The sequence below is a fragment of the Sapajus apella genome, unplaced genomic scaffold, assembly GCF_009761245.1.
Source record: "Sapajus apella isolate SASKATOON/1434 unplaced genomic scaffold, GSC_monkey_1.0 scaffold47, whole genome shotgun sequence".
Classification (NCBI taxonomy): Eukaryota; Metazoa; Chordata; class Mammalia; order Primates; family Cebidae; genus Sapajus; species Sapajus apella.
In genome coordinates, this window is record NW_022436987.1 from 10,610,459 (window position 1) to 10,625,931 (window position 15,473).

A 15,473-nucleotide genomic window follows, 5' to 3' on the forward strand; every position below is an offset into this window, starting at 1 on the left:
TGACTAGGCCACAGGGTGCCCAGACAGTAGGTAGAACATTATTCTGAGTGTGTCTGTGAGGGTGTTTTGAGATTAGATTATCATTTAAATTGGAAGACTGAATAAAGCTTTGCCCTTCCTAATGTGGTTGGGCCTTATCCAATCAAGTGAAGGCTGACAGAAAGGCTGGCCCTCTCCCACGTAAAAGATGCTTCTACCTGCATGAATGTTTCCAAACTAGAACATCAGCTTTTTTCTGCCTTTGGACTCAAACTGAAACTTGGACTCTTCATGGGTCTTAAGCCTGCTGAGTATGAACTGGAACTTACACCCTTGACTTTCCTGGGTCTCCAGTTTGCTGACTTATCCTGCAGATCTTGAGACTTGTCAGCCTCTGTAATCATGTGAGTCAATTCCTTATAATGAATTTCTTTCTCTCTGTACGTACATCTTACTGGTTCTGTTTCTCAGGAGAACCCAGAGTAACACGGTCAGTTTGTCATGTTTTTGTAAATAAACCGTCTTTCCCCAAACTCTCTTCCTGGCTGATTTTGACAACCTTTGTTACCTTTGTTTTTTGCCTTTGGCATGCCATTTTATCTACTGTCGATTTTATGTGTCTTGTTTGGAAAACGTGCGTTTTGCATCTATAGATTTATGTCTTCTTCTTAACCACTTTTGAAATGTTTCTTTTGCACTATTTTCTCTATCCTCTCTGAGACTCTGATTAAATGTATATTAGATCTTCTCATTCTATCCACCTGTCTTAGTTCATTTGGGCTACTGTAACAAAATACCATATATAGGAAGAATTATAAACAACAGAAATGTATTTATCATAGTTGCAAGATTAAGGCACCAGCAGATTCAGTATCTGGTGAGGGCCTGCCTACCTCTTGGTGCATAAAATGATACCTTTTGCTATGTTCTTTCATGGTGGAAAGGGCAAGAGCTGCCTTTTTTTTTTTTTTTTTTTTTTTTTTTAATAAGGGCACTAATCCCATTCCTGGGACCTCTATCCTCATGATCTCATCACCTCCCAATGGTCTCACCTCCTAATACTATCATATTAATAATTAGTTTTTAACATATACATTTAGGGAGACATAAGCAGACCATAGCACCACCATGTTTTTTATCTTCTAATATTTTTAATCTTCTTGTTCTTTGGGCTGCAATCTAGACAACTTTCAGATATATCTTCCAAGTTGTTAATTCTCTCTTCAGCCATAGCTATTACTTTTCATAGCTAATGAATTTTTAAAATTTATTTTCAACCGCTACCTTTTCATTTTATTTTGTTTGTGTTTTATACATTCTTGACTGACTTAGCCTAGATTGACCAGAAACCAGAATTTACATGAGACTGCTTTTTAGTAAGTACTATCCTAGGTGGGGTTAAGAAGGAGAGAAAGTCTAAATGAAGATGTGCTGTTAGCTGGCTGCTACTAAATTCAACAAATTATTCCTAGCTTAGATCTGTGCTAGGCAATGACCCCTCAGGAAGCCATATAAAATACTTCCCAGGATCATCCATCTAAAGGAAGGTATGGGAAAGAACTTGTCTGTTGATTCCCTCTCTCCCATTGGCCAGTTTTGCCCATAGGGCATTGACTTCCCCACACTTCTGGTTTCCACATGTGTGGACACTGAGCAGCATCTCTCCATGTCTCACACCTTAGCATCATCAAGGAAGCCCTGGAACAGGAGGCACAAAGCATTCAGAGATGCATGCAATACAAGCATGAGGTAAGATGCTTTCAGGCTGTATCTGCATAAAGTTGGTCAGAGTCCACACAGAGTTGGTCATGAAAGTAGTAACCAGACTGTGAGACAGATTAGGTCAAGTGTATCATAACTGGTATGTAAGATATGTCCAATACTGTGTCGAAATCTGTTGTTTCTGCTGATTCTTACCCATGATGATTTATTTCCTTGTATGCTTAATGATGTTTTATTATAAACTCTTAGTGGATTGATTTTAGATTTCTGAAATTCTGTGTGGCCTAAATTGAGGATGCTTTCTTCAAGATAATATTTATATTGGCATCTGCCAGGAGCCAATGGGCGCCTCCTATCCAGGACTGTTTTAGACTTTCTTCTGGATTTCTTTCTTAACATGAGTGTTAAGAACTACACTCTTCAGCTGGCCCAAGTCACAGTCACCAGAATACAGTGCTAATATTGGCATTTACCTCAGACTTTGCCTTCCATATTTGCTTACAGGTCACACTCATCTTTTTAATCTTTCTTTTCTTTTGACAGAGAAGATGGGTGCTTGTAGAGTTTCTGAGGGCCCAGCAATGCATTCAAAATTAAGTTTTATAAGCATATAGTTGGTGTGCAGTGGGAGAGCACTTCTAAGTATCTAATTGCCACACTCCTAGAAGCAAAGGCCACTCTTTCTATCCTTTTTCAAATGGAACAAGATGAGAATTACAGCCAAAACAAAACTTCAGGAGATGTAATATAGCATTGATCCCATTCTAGATACATATTTAGAGGCTGTGGATGTGTTCTCATATATGCCAGTAGGAACATGCTAGACTATTTCTTCTACTTTCAAACTACTGGACCATTTCTCCTGCCTCCTTGGAGAAGCTAAGTTCAGGCTGTCCTTCGAAAGGAAAAGGTCAAAACAATTCATTTAATGTTCTTGGAAGCTGTGGCCTAGTGCTTGCTGGGGCATTAGTCATGCTTGACACCCCTTCTTTACAGGCTTGGCTCTGAAGCAGGTGTTTTTTCAAGACAGTGCTGACCACAGGTGTGAGTGACACAGGCAGACAAGTGTGAGACATGAAAAATACAGGATTTAGTAGCATGACCAGGTGTGTTAGGAGCACATCTGGCCATTGAACCCCAGGGGGATAGCCTCTTCCTGCTGGAAATAGAGTGGAGTGGGCACAGTTACAGAGGGAGAGCAGAAACCCTGTGGAGATAAAATGGAAAGGCTATTAGACCCAAGAGATAGAAGTGGGACCTCTGAAACACTCCAAACGCTCAAGGGGGCACTAAAACTGGAGGAATTTGAGGTATGACAGTTTGGCTAAGAATAGAAGTGAAATACAAAGTTCTGGACAAGAAACAGGTTTTGTGCAAATGACTTCAGAATGCAAAAAGGAATAGGACCAGACAGAATGTTCGAGCTATAGAAATTTAAGTATCATCAAATTTAGTGCTTCCAGCCCAGGACTTCTACCTCTAGTGGCATGAGAAGATTTTGTCTAGTCTAAGGGCATGCCTTTATATACCACTTAACAACTAATATGAAAGTTACTTCATTTTCAGATCTATTTCAATTCTCCTATTTACCAAGAATGCCATTTTTACTTTTTAACAAAGAAATAAAGTATTTGGAAGGCAAAAATGCCCAGCTAGAACTTAAGGACAGTCTTGGTTTTCATTGAATTTATTTAAAAAAAATTTTTTTATTAGGTTCATCAAGTGACAGTTTCCTTTTACAGTAAATTGTATTTATAAAGATGAGTCAGTTTAAGAAAAATTATTAAATAAAAAATAATGTGGGCCAGGTGAGGTAGACCATGCCTTTAATCCCAGCATTTTGAGAGGCCCAGGTGGGCAGATCATCTGAGGTCCAGGAGTTCCAGACCAGCCTGGCCAACACAGTGGCCAGTGAAACCCTGTCTCTACTAAAAATACAAAAATTAGCTGGGCATAGTGGTGCATGCCTGTAATCCCAGCTACTCAGGGGGCTGAGGCACAACAATTGCTTGAAACTGGGAGGCAGAAGTTGCAGTGAGTAAAGATCATGCCACTATACTCCAGGCTGGGTGACAGACTGAGACTCTGTCTCAAAATAATAACAATAATAAAAACAATATAGATGATAGTTAGACGTGGTACACAAAGGTGATAAAAGTGTGATCAAGCGTTAGAAAACACTTACCTAATACAATCTTCTGACTGTGTGGCTCAGGTACAGGAGAAATGGTGGGGAAATTACCTCCTCAAGGTCACATGTCCCATGAGTATTATAATAGCAAACACAACCCAACTCTTTCAACACCAAATCCACAGTTCTGTCCACCATCCCCAGCTGTGTCCCTAAACTTAACAGCTAAGAATGAAACAGAGCACCTGCCTCTCATGGCAGAGGCTGAGCCAAAAGTAAAAGGCCATCGTGCCCTGAATTAAGTGCCAATTTGAAGAGGCTGACAAGACATTTGGAGATGTTAAGCAATGCTATTTGTTTTCTGCTGCTGGCTTATTCTTTCTTCCTTTCCTTTCCTTTCCTTTCCTTTCCTTTCCTTTCCTTTCCTTTCCTTTCCTTTCCTTTCTCCCTTCCCCCTTTCCTTCCCTCCCCTCCCCTCCCCTCCCCCCTCCCCTCCTTCTCCCCTTCCCTTCCCTTCCCTTCCCTTCCTCTCTTTCTCTCTCTCTTTCTTTCAAGCTGTTTCTTAGGTGTTTATTTCTTTAAGAAAGGGATGTGACTGTCCTTAATTTTAAAATGACAGCACTCTTAAAAGAAAGCAGAGAGCTATGGATATCACAAAATGTTAGATAATCTGAGGGAAAGCATTCTCCTTCTCACCCACACACAACTTGGAATGCTCCTTCTGGCCTTGGGAGTGTTAAAAAAAAATAGAGGGAAAATCTCCATGTGTAAAGATGAGCATGGGTCCTAGAGAAGGAGGTTCTAGACTCTGACTCCCAGGCCAAATCCTGGGCAAGCTAAGAATTCCAGGTGGGTTTGTGGAATCTGAGGACGGAGGGTCCCTGCTTCTCTGACAGAGCTACAGGGAAACGACACGGTTACAGAGATGGAGCAGCTGCTTGGTGCACCTAGAGGGAGAAAATCGAGTAAAACCTCAGACCATTCTGAGTAGTAGCACGGCATCGAAGTAAAGGAAGGATTTGTCAATGAAGAGACCATGCAGGTGGGAATGGGAACAGTTTGGCAGTGACCAACAAGGAGAGAATAGCAGAGGTCCAGATAAGTTGAGGAGACTTTTTGAATAAGTGTTAGACTATAGAAAAAGAAGTTACATTTTCCACACCTCATTTGGTGGATTGAAATTCACATTAAATTTCAAAAAGTAGGAATAAAAGTGTGTGTGCACTCAGAATGCCAAACAATTTAATAGCTGAATCCATGAAATGGCATTTGTGTCAAATCTTAGAGGATGAATAGGATTCCAAAAGACCAGAAGGGTTGGGAAAGGAATAGACATGTAATCAACCAGGATTTATTTTTGATAAAGCAAAGGAATAAATCTCCTAAGAAAAATGAAAACAAAATGCGGTGAGAGTTCAGAGGAAGGAGTGGCTGATTCTCGCTGGAGAGGTGAGGGCACTTTCCCAGGGAATGTATCATGTCATCCAGACTGAAACAGGTGAGTAGAGAAAACTCACTGATTTTCATTTCAGCCTCTGAGGAGGAAGACGACTTCATGTTCAGGTTGCACAAATGATCCTGAGGTAATGGCCAAATACTTCTCCAGCTTCTACCCCATTTTGTGGTCTGGGCAGAGAAGGGATGATTCAGGACATTGATCTGGGGATAGATTATGAAACAATGATGTATAAGGACTTTCAAGTTCTACAAGCCAGGGCTCAAATCAGTGATCTCCCTGGGTCCTCAGTTTTCTCATCCAAAGAATGGGAACAATAAACTTTACTCATATGATTGTAGGGAAAATAATAGATAATGGTAGACATAAAGCTTGGGACATGGTGTCTGGCATAGAGCAAGGTCCCAGTAACAATTGCTTTTCCCTGCTTTCCTCTCTGAGGAGAGAGACTGTTTTTCTCATTTCTGTATCCTTCACTGTATCTAATACCATACCTTGTATGCAGAAGGGGCAATGAAGAATTTCCTGTTTTGACTTGCTCTGATTTAAAGAACATGAATAATTCAAAAACAAGCAAATAAAATCAGCATTGGTTGTATCACCCAGCTGTTAGATGAACAGATCAGAGAAAGTTTTCCATTAGCCAGTGCAGTTTTTCTTTCTTTGGCTGTCAGTCAGCACAAAGGTAATCCCAGGAATCAAGGCACTGAAAAGTGAATTTCTGGCTGGACTGATCACAGAAGCCCTGACATCATACAGCCACTGCTTTCCATAATCAATGCCAGAGCTTAGTTTATTCACCTTATGAGTCCCTTGTGAAATTCCAAATCCGGTACCTGGACAGTAACATTTCCCCTAATTGATGCATGTTTGCTCTGGGAAAAACATCCTGTTTGATTAATTTTGGGTTTGATTTTCCTCCTCCTGGTGCTATGATTTTCATGGACAGAGTCATTCTTTTGATGCTTTGCATGTGGTGAAGGGAGATAGATCTATGGGCAGTGAGCTGGGTCCTAATGCTAGCTTCCCGACTTTGGGGAAACTTTTATATAGGAAAAGACCCAGAAATGACAGTCCTAGTATATCTTGATGCAACATTTTCACCTACTGTTAGGAAATGAAGGCGTACACACTGAGTACCAACAGTAGCTTAGATTACTTATGTGCAAGATTATGTAATCGTTATGGGATCTATTTGTAAGATGAGAAAACCGAGGCTCAGAGAAATAAACATCACAAACTCATTAAAGAGTGGAGCTTTTGTTTAAGTTCCTCAGTCTTTCCTCTCCACTAAACTTTAAGAACGTGAAGGTAGAATAGGTTCATGAGAAAGTAGACTTATTTTTTAAAGAAAAGTGTCTATAATTCTACCGTCACCACTCACAGCATGTATCTTCTTGCTGTCTTGTCCCATTTACATGCTTTTTTGGTAGGATTGGAATCATACAGTTCAAAGTATTATACAGAGAGTCCTTAAATAAATATTTTCTCGGAAATAGCTTTACTGGAGTTCTCAGAAATAAAAACATCATCTCCATTTATTAAACCCAAGACAATAGTAAAGGAACCCCTGGAGGGTCTAAATGGAGACCTACCTCTCTGGTCTTAGTCAACCTGGGGAGGAAGAGGGTTTGCTTAATGATGACTACAGGATACAGAGAATCCCCTTACCATGAAGTTATCCTGTCACGTGTCTTTCCTTCAAGGATTCCCAAATGGTAACTCCTTTTTGGACCTCTTCTCTGGATTTCTTGAGTAACCTATTGAGTGCTATTTTCCTTTGTATGTTTGTGTCTGAGCAAGAATGTCCAGCCTCTTTTTGACAAGTTTTCCCCTTTACGGTATAGCAGGAAGCCCTGTTATTGTGGGCAAACAACTTAAAACTTACTTAGCCTCAGTTTCCTGTTTCCCTGTTTCCTCAGTTTCCCTGTTATATGAAAGGGATAATAGCACCTATCTTAGAGAACAGTCAGAAGAACTCAGTAAGATAATGTAGGCATTATGCCTACAGCAACATTCAAATGTGCTGCTAAGAGAAAATTAAACCCTCACTTTTGGTTTCCTAATAACTCAGGGAGCCCTGGGATACAAAGATATCCATAAAAGTCAGGGGATGTGCCAGGTGTGGTGGCTCACACCTGTCATCTCAGCACTTGGGGAGGCCAAGACAGGCAGATCACCTGAGATCAGGAGTTCGAGACCAGCCTGGCCAACATAGTGAAAGCCCATCTCTACTAAAAATACAAAAATTACCTAGGTATAGTGGCAGGTGCCTGTAATCCCAGCTACTCGGGACACTGAGGCAGAAGAATTGCTTGAACCCAGGAGTTAGAGGTTGCAGGGAGCAGAGATCACACCACTACACTTCAGCCTGGACAACAAGAGCGAAACTCCATCTCAAAAACCAAAAGAAAAGAAAAAGTCAGGGGATGAAGAGAATAGATATCTTGTCCCACAAAACAGCTGTTTTTATTTTGAAGGTGGGAGGAAAGAGAGATATAGTAGAGTCTCAGGAGATGGGTGCTTCAAATGTAGCACTGAGAGTAGTTCTTGAGGACTTGGAGGTAGACACCAGGATTTGTTCTGCTAAGGCCGGAAGCTGGGGTAAGACCAACAGATGGTCTTTTAACTTCCTGCTGCCAGGTACATGGAATTTGGCTGTTTGAGTGTACAGTAGAGAAGGGTTATGATGTGACAAAGCAGGTGGCCTTAAGAAACTGCAAGGCCAGAAAGTAACCATATCAGTCCAAGGAATCCCCAGACCCAGCTCTGACAGTGGGAGAGAGTTTTAGGCATTTATCCAGCAGGTCCTTGGCTTTGTCCAGGTTTGGAATGTGCTGGATAATATTGATGCTTCAAAAAGATCCAGATTACTGCTTTGGGATCCTAGCTCATCATTGCCCCAGTTCTTGTACCTGCTGTGGTGTTCTTGGGGCTATCAAACTTCTCTGACCACAGTGAGATTGCTTATGGGATAAGTAAATTAAACTATTCCAAGTTATCCAAGAGTTTAAGAAAAGGAGAAATAACCAGGATTGAGATTATTCTGAACACTTATGCTTATTTGGATAAGAGTAAGGAGTCCTGAGTAAGCAGTATTGAAGATAATACTCGTATATACCGAAACCTAAACCTGCAGATTTGCAAGGATTATTTATGTGTAGTGAGCTCTGTAACTTCAACTTGAATAGGGACTAGAGCTTAAGTAGGCAGGGAAAGTGGGGGAGGAAGGGCCATGAACTCTGCCTGGGGGGAGCTCACACTACAATTTAAGAAGCCAATATGAGGGTTACCACATATCCTGATTTGTCCAGCCAGTCCCAGTTTATTCTTCTTATCCCTGTGTACTTATTAAACTTTCTTGATTCAAAAAATAAGTAAGTGGTTACCCAGCTGATATCATTTAGATGGCATTGACAAATATTTATTTTGAAGGAATATGTATTCAAAGTATCTTGAATACGTATTTTGAAATGCTTTAAGCATTTTGGATAAAAACAGTCATGCTTCTATTTAGGGAACTTTGGGATTCCTGGGAGAGGACTTGGCAGCATCTTAGAGAATGAGATAACCCAGTGGTCAGGGCTTGTGGCATTTAACCAAAAAGGACTTGACCTTGTCTAATACAAACTCATGAAGTTGATGCCCGGTACTGCTGGTGCTAGACCCTTGTGATGAAGGACCTGACCCATAAGACCTCTGGCTTCCTGTGTGTTAGAGCTCCATTAATTCCATTGACTAGCGTAGGAGACTGGCATATGTTGTTCTGCAGATACTCAGCTTAATGCCTTATTCATGTCTCAAACAAGTTAGCCAGAGTATTACAGTATGGGCTGGGGGTTGGTGGTAGTAATAAGAGGTGGGAGAAGGGATGTGTTCATAGCCATTGCTATTCCTGGACTAAACTGGGCCAGCAGAACATTTCAAAGCTCGTGTGATTTGGATCATTTATTTGTCTGGGACACTGAGGACAGTCAGGGCTCCCATTTTTTAGGAACAGAGGAGAAAGCACAGTAAGCATTGTTTCACTTAATGCAAATCGAAAGTACCCAGGGGGAAAATAAATATATTCTATGGAGCTAGAAAGGTCATTTCATGTTTTCTGAGAAGGGGGGAGAAGAGAAGCAATAAGGCACATCTCTTCAAGGCAGGTCTGAAGAAGCATAGAGGGATAATGGTTAATGGAAGAACCAAGCCCATTGTTGCTTTCCGTAATGCCCTTTTAATCAGTCAGTTGGCCTATCAATCAGTCAGTCAACCAATGAATCCATCGCTAAGCACACACTGAAGATCTACTATGGGCCAGCCTCTAGGACAAGTAGAGAAGATATCCAAGCCACAGTTGCTCTCATCAATAAGCTCATTCTCCAGCTGGGAATAGGAATAGATAGACTGTACCAGCCCTTGTTATTAACTCCACCATTATTAACTCCACAGACTCAACCATGTGCAATCCCTTACCCAAATTCTACTGGGCAGGCAGTACAGAAAAAGGTCCACCTCCTCCAACAGGCAGGGAAATAAATTAATTGGGCATTAATTGCGCAAAATGTGCATCCATCAGTGTGAGATCTGTTGTTCTTGGGGCTTACTCCAGACCATTATTTTCCTTTTAATTGAAGGTGACTCCCAGCCCCTGCTCAGAGGACAGCTCAACCTCAGCTTCTATTCCAGCTTGTCGGTACCTGTAGGGGCAATGTGATTTCAAGGACAATTTATAGGCTTTGGAGTCTAGTGGTCCTGGTTTGAATCCTGCCCCTGCCACTTCTTTTGTGTTGATTCAGTCACATAACTCTTTTCTGCAACAGATGATGATACCCACTTGAAAGATATTGTGGAGAATTAATGAAGTATTTGGCTGTACAACCTAATATGGAGAAGATATTAAACTGTTGGTAGCCATTAGCACTATTGTTATTACTGGTAGTTCTAGTAGTAATAGTAATAGTAATAATAATACTATCTAATAGTAGTAGATGCCAAAATCATTGCAGTTGTTTTTCCACAAGGAATGAATTCCTTCTCTAGTGAATAAGATCTGTTCCCAGGCCCATGGTTTTCCTGGCTTCTTCCCATTTTAGTCAAGTATGTCTTCATTGGCCATGACTTGATGTCTTCTTACAAAGAGACCAATCAGAACATTAATGCTGATTCTGCTTGGGCATCAATGCTGGCCCTAATGAATCCTGAATTTACTGTGCCTCCATGGACATTTTGTTTAAGACTCTCCTGGATAACCCAACAAAGGACTGGCCTTACAATTGACATGGTTTTTCTAAAATAGTCCCACCTGGTTCTGGATTCTGCCCTCATTTACCTGTCCCTGCTGCCAAGACCCTTTTCTTCTTCATGACACAGTCTACATAGTTTAGGACAAACAATTTCAGGAAATCATGCCAGCGACCAGGACAGTGGCACACCAAATAGGTTGGTTTATGACTACTTTTGGAATAAAGCTGGACAGAAGCAGAATTCCAAAGGACTACGGGTGGCTAAATGGATGTTTGGAATAGTAATTCAAGGCAGGGTCCTGATGTGAGCAGTGGCATGGAGAGACAGCAGCATATTTGACCATACTGTGGTCAGAGTATAGAGAAATAGAGACAGTGTACCTAAAAGGTCTCGAAAATCATACAAAAATGTTTGGACTTATTCCTACAAAGGAAGGATGTCAGCCTTGAAAACCCATGGAATTTCCCACCACAGAGACAATTTATCTTATAAGAATAGACTATCTCTGTAGCTTACCCCAAGCCAATTAGCTGGCTAGACCACTTGCCTCATCTCCCCTGTCCTGTATGCTGTTTATTTTTTTTGGTTCTCATCAGGCCTGGTCAGCTTGCTTCCTCCCTGCCATCTTCCCTCAAATCCTCTTGAATTTCTTCACTTTTTGTCCCCATAAAATCCATCCTCTGCATAGATATACATGCATAGATATCAATTTCATTTCTGTCCTCTTCTCCATCATGAACCATGATATGAAATATATATATTTGGTCTTTGTCATAATTTCCTGACATGCAGCTTCTAAAACTCTTATAGATAGGGGTGATAAGAAAATCCTTTATTTTAATATTTGGTCTTTGACCCCCAGTTCCTAACACAGACTTCCTAAGACCTTTGTAATGTCCTGAGTGATAGGAGTGTCTTTTGTTCTGAAGAGATCATTCTTGGTGGGCTTCTAGATAGCTTCAGGATAAGGGCTGGTTGACACAGGAATCAGCTATGTGATTAGTGAGTTGGAAATTTTAGCCCCACCCACTGGGAAGGAGAGAAGGTCTGAAGGTTGAGTTGATCACCAATGGTCAATGATTCAATTAATCATGCCTGTGTAATGAAGCATCCATAAAAACCCAAAAGGGCTGGGCTTAGGGAGCTTCCAGATAGCTGAACGCATGGAGGTTCAAGGGTGGGGTGCTTGGAGAGAGCATGGGAGTTGCAGGCCCCTTCCAACATACCTTGCCCTATGCATCTCTTCCTCCTGGCTGTTCTTTATAATAAATGAGTCCTATTAGTCACTATAGCAAATTAATTAAAACTGAGGAAGGGGTTGTGGGAACCCCTGATTTTCAGGCCATTGGTCAGAAGCATAGTGAAAATCTACTAGCTGTGACTGTCGTCTGAAGTGAGGGACAGTCTTATGAGACTGTGCCCTTAACCTGTGTGTTCTGAAGCTCTCCTCAGGTAGATAGTATCAGTATCAAATTGAATCAGATGACATCCAGGTGGTATCTGCTGGAGAATTGCTTGCTTGGTTCATGGGGAAATACTCCTGCACATCTAATGTCAGAAATGTTGAGTTGTGTGAGAATAAAGATAAGGAAAACACTTTGGTTTTGTTTTTTCCTATTGTAAGATAAACTTTTGCAGGTAGGTTTTTATCCTCTTTCTATGAATCAAAGAAGTCAGACACAGTTGATGAAAATTTGATATTATCTTTGGTTTTCTGTAGAGAAATGCAACTTTTCTTGATTAAATTCTCTGGTTTATATTATAACCACATCATGTTCTCAGTGAGTAAGGAAAATTTGTTTCGATCATTTTAGGAAAGATTTCATTCAATTTTACAAATATATTGCATTTTTCAACATCAGAAACTGGATAATTAGATGGGCTGCAATTTTCTTAAAATTATGTTTGCCCCACTAAGGATTTTTGAATGGCAAGTCCTGGATCCTCATCCTTCAATCTAACTCCAGTCAAAAATAAAAGTTTGAATTTACTTCTGAAGTGACCGTAATTTCCAAATGCCAAATCAGGATATGAAGTCTGAAAGAAAACAGATTGTTTTACCTGTTTTTTTATTTATTATTATTTAAAATCAAATTATATTTAATTAAATAATTTATGATATTTCTTACCAAAATATATTAATTTCTATATGAAATTGAAGACCTCCTGGGAAATTCTTCCTCAAGGTTACTGGGCGATGTGTATACTCTTGAGCACTTGTTATTCTTTCCCTGACTACACCCTGCTAGAATCCTTTGAAGCTTTTTCTCTGGTCCTCTTCTATCCTCATGCCACTCTTAAACTATAAGAGGGTTTTATCCTTTGTAGCTGCAGGTTCCACATTTACAGATCCAACAAACTAATAAAAAACAATTCAGACAAAAAATGACAAATAACAATAAGATAATAAAAAATACAAATAAAAAACACTAAGGTATAACACCTATTTACATAGCATTTATACTGTATTTGGTATCATAAGTAATCTAGAGATGAATTAAAGTACACAGGAGGATGCACATGGGTGCTGTGCAAACAGGACACTATTTGATATAAGGGACTTGAGCAAATACTGGCCATTGGGTACTAGTGCTGTCACCACTGGGTGGAGTCACCATGCAATGCCTGGTATCTCTTGGGGCTCCTGGGAGGAAGGGTGGTATCTCTTGGGGCACGTGGTAGGGTGCCCTGGAACCAGTCTCCCATGGATACCAAGGGATGACTGTACAATGTTGACATGTGGCTTCAATTACCAGCTATTTACTGATATAAGGCTCATTTATCTTTTTTTGTATTTTTCATAATTTTCCTGCATCTTAACACCTTTATATTGGAGGGCCATTCCATAGTGTAATTCTGTCTTGATAGGATACAACTTTCTATTTCTACGGAAGCTGGATGGGAATAGTACAGGGTGCTGCATTGTGCAACTACAGGGGATGCATTCGCATCATAATTTGTATGAATAGCTGTGCACTGAATACTTCTAGGAAGCACCAGTTTACTGTGATCTCTGATTAGCTGACTTCTGTGAGGCTCCAGGACATGCTATGTATGTAGAACAAAATTGTGCACTCTAAATTTGAACAGTTCTGTGGCTCTGGGCAGATACTTCATCTCACTGCTTCCTGGCAGTTAGGATATGGGTGTGTGACTTAAACTTGGCCAATCACATGTTCCCACTCAATACTTTAAATTTCAACAAATGAATGCAAAGATGCAAGGCAGTGAAGAAGGCATTGCATGGTGGCTGTACCCAGTGGTAGCAGCACTAGTACCCAGTGACCAGTAGCAGAAACAGAGCCCAGTGGCAGTGTTGTCCATCAGTGGTGGTAAGAGTAGCAGGCGTGCCAGTGGTGGTATCTTAACAATACTGATACTGAAGCATCTGGGCTGTGACTCCTGCTGTTGGTCTCCTCAACTACCTGCCCCTATTGAGGAAGACCAATTCTACAGCCTTTCTTTGGATTCTGTGGCCTATCTGGTATGCTTTCAATGAATTGCTTTGCTGCTTAAATTAAATATAATTGGGTTTGCAATTGAGAAACTCGTTACAGAAATTGGTAACAGAAAGAGGCATATGTGGGTATATTTGTTTTCTTTTGCTGCACAACAAATTCCTACAAACTTAGCAGATTCAAGAAACACGTATTTATTATCTCTCAATTTCTGCAGATCAAAAGTCTGAGCATAGGTTAGCTGGGTTCTTTGCTTCAGAGTCTCATTAGGTTGCAATCCAGGTGTTGGCCAGGATTTTACATATATACTTATATATATAATATATATAATAATATATATATTATCTTTTCTGTGACTCTTCAAGATATATAAATGTATATTACTCTTCTCTCTATATATATACACATGTATATATACATGTATATACATATATATGTATATCTTGAAGGGTTTTATATATATATATATATATATATATCTTGAGTCACAGGAAAGATAATCAAATTCAAGATTATTCATATAGGTTATGGAGTTCTATCAATTGAATATGAATCAGTTCTTGTGTCACAGTTAAGGAGCTAATCAGGAAAAATTGAGGCTCTAAAAGTTGCAGGGGAGGGGATATGTGGTAGGATTCAGAAAACTTGGAATTTCCCTTGACATTCACTTGTCTCTGGCTCCCCCTAGCCCACTAGGCATCCTTTTATCCTTGTCTGATGAGACTATTTTATCTCTACTTTTAGATCTTGAAAGAGGAATCAAATTGTCCTCTTGGACTACGTCTTTGGTTGTAGGAACGTAACTAGAGTTAGTATAGTTGCTGGGTCCAATTACAAATAAAACCTGAAAGAGATTTACCCTACAAAGAAATTAAAGTGCAAGATATCTTCTCGTAATGAATATGTCCCCCATTTCTCTCACTTCCCCTGACTTATTAAGGCTTTAAAATATAACAACGCCTGGTGCTGGTGAAAGTGTGAGTGAACAGTCTTTTTCATATACAGGGAAGGGGTGTTTAAATTTGCATAAACTTACTGGGTAATTTGGTAAAATGCATCAGACAACTTAAAAATGTTTATACCCTTTGAATTAGTAATTCCATTTCTAAAAATAAATCCTAAGGATATAATAATGCAAATGTGTAGAGATTTAGCTACAATAATGTTCATCATAATATTAAAATAGCAGAAAATTAGATAAACCCAAATTTCCAACAGAAAGAGATTAGTTGAATAAATTTTGTTATATTTATGCAATGGAAATTCTTTACAGCTATTAAAACATTATGTTATGGAAGAATATTTATTGGTAGAGAAAGATCATTATACTTTTAAGGTAATTCAACAGGTTTTAATATAATATGTACAGTATGATTTCTTATATTTGTGTGTGTGTCTGTATATGTGGATGAGACATAAATAAGCTTAAAAATATTCACACCAAAATATTCTCACAAATGGTTATTCTCACAGTGGTTATTCTCAAAAAAGATAT